Source organism: Amblyomma maculatum, chromosome 2 (assembly GCF_055883805.1).
Source record: "Amblyomma maculatum isolate TAMU_Amacu chromosome 2, ASM5588380v1, whole genome shotgun sequence".
NCBI classification, from domain to species: Eukaryota; Metazoa; Arthropoda; class Arachnida; order Ixodida; family Ixodidae; genus Amblyomma; species Amblyomma maculatum.
The window spans coordinates 180,424,844-180,427,174 of NC_139345.1; the positions used below are offsets into that span (position 1 = coordinate 180,424,844).

A 2,331-nucleotide genomic window follows, 5' to 3' on the forward strand; every position below is an offset into this window, starting at 1 on the left:
TCTTGAATGTCAGCCAGTTTTCATGAATTGAGCGAGTGTGAAATGCGGATACGTATTCAGGAAAAAAGGTGTTAAGTTCTTCAGTTATTGCATTATAGTTACCCTTATCGTAGAGTTGTATCGTTTTATCGGATGTCTGTTTTTGAGTCGAGGTAAATGAGAATAAAGCATGCATGACTTTGTGATCGCTGATTTCAGGAAGGTAACTGATGGATGATACATTCTCGGGGCTGCTTGTTAGTATCAGGTCGAGCGTGTTTGCTGATTCTCGTGAGACACGGGTTGGTTGGGAAATTAATTGAGTGAGGTTAAAATTTAAACAGACATCGATGAAGTTCTTCGCCTCTGCATGACACGTTATTGTGGAACTAGCTATGTTCTGCCAATCAATATCCGGGTAGTTAAAATCACCAAAAAGAAGAATACGGGCATTTGGATATGTGAAAACAAGTTTATGAAGGATGTTGTTCAGATGACGTGGGAAGTCTGGATTAGCCTGGGGGGGCCTGTAGCAAACGCCAAGCAGAACTGTTACAGGGGGAGCGCGACAGATGAGCCATATGGCTTCAATGTCGGATGCGACGTCAACAACAGAGCATGATATGCCTTGATGAATGGCAACGAGAACACCGCCCCCCCGTTTGCCTTTTCGATCGTTTCGATACACTTCGTAGTTGGGTAAATCGGCCAAAATTTCCGCATCCGTTACGTCACTATTTACCCAAGTTTCTGCTAGTATTAGTATGTTGCTCCCGGATGACGACATGATGTTTGATATGAGTTCGCGCTTTGGAAGAAGACTACGGATGTTAGTGAATATTGTCGAAAACGAGAGAACATTGTGCGGTGGAGCGGGTCGACGATTTGTTAAAGTTTTGTGACGGGGCAATTGCTATGCTATTTCCTTAACGGCTTGGGATGATGCGTCAAATACGTAGCGTTTTGAGCCGATGTGCAGGGTTTTGAAGCGCAAGGAGTACTTGTTAGAATTGGCTTTGGCAAACGCTAGCAACTGTTTACGCGCGTGTCGAACGGTACGGGAGAAGTCCTCTCCGATACTGTAGTTTGTGTCTTTCAATTTACGGCCATTTGATAACAGTGCGTCTTTGGTTTTATGAGATAGGAATTTTACGATTACGGGACGAATTCGGTCGGCTGAATGATTTCCGAAGCGATGCGCTCTTTCAATGTCGTTAGGTTCCAAGGTTATATCAAGATTATTGCGGCAAACATCAATGACTAGTTTTTCTGACTCAGCCCACGTTTCAGCGCTAGCAGGATCAGGGATGCCATAGAAAATAAGGTTGTTCTGACGTGATTGGTTTTCCGCGTCATCCAGACGTGTTTCTAGTTCTTTAATCTTTTTAGCTTGGTCGATTGTGGTTGACTGCATTATTTCAATATCGTTTTTGAGGTGAAGAAGTGTTTGGTAATGCGTTTCGAGATCGGCCATTCGTTTGTCTAGGCTTGCTATGGTTTGATCTGTTGTGTTCAGCTGTGTTTTGAGGCCCTGTATTTCCGTAATCAACAGGGTCTGTCCCGCGTTTAGCTTCTGTAGTTCAGCGAGTACAGCAGCGTTGCCCTCAGGACCAGGGTTAGTCTCAACGTCACCTGATAGCATGAGCAAGGAATGAATTACGTGAGCACACTCAACGGCAATGGCGACACAGCAATGCGGACTCGGAAACTGCACCAAGATATAATTACTGGATTTTTTAGCGAAGAGGGCTTACGGTGTACTGACCTGCATCGCAAAGGTAAGCGGATTAGGTGGCTGCGCTGTGGTGCAGTCACCGAGCCCACGAAGCGGTGTCAGCGGGTTAAGCTCTTTTATACATGTTGGCATTGTTGCTGATGTCGATGTGGCTATCCATGGTACTGTGATTTCCGGTGTGTGCAGCTCCTCTGGCGGCATATCCAGTAGGGACGAGCACTCGCCGGGCGGTGGATGGCAGGAGCCAGGGTCATCTCCAGTGTACGGCAGTGCGCACACCGATGGCGCCCCCGTAGACAGGCCTGCCAGGGACGGCAGCAGCAGGCTGCCAAATGCGAGGACGGTCGTCTGCATCGCAAAGGTAAGTGGATTAGGTGGCTGCGCTGTGGTGCAGTCACCGAGCCCACCTTAGCTGTTGCTTTTAATGCAACAGTGGCTCATTGGGACTTAAATTAAGATGTATGAAAAACATTTGCAAAGAAATGGGCAAATTTTACAGCTATGGAGATTATGTCTAATTACAGTAATGTTTTAGAAGTGAAGCATTTGATTTTACTGCAGTAGCCAGCTACTAAAAGCGCATCCTTTGTTGCTCATATACCTCTCTTCCCTTGATG

The 2,331-nt window shown here is 46.2% G+C and overlaps 1 pseudogene; it reads right to left on the bottom strand.

Moving 5' to 3' along the window:
- Positions 1 to 742: 742 nt before the first annotated feature.
- Positions 743 to 2,083, bottom strand: LOC146200538 (uncharacterized; annotated as a pseudogene).
- Between the last annotated feature and the right edge of the window lie 248 nt (positions 2,084 to 2,331).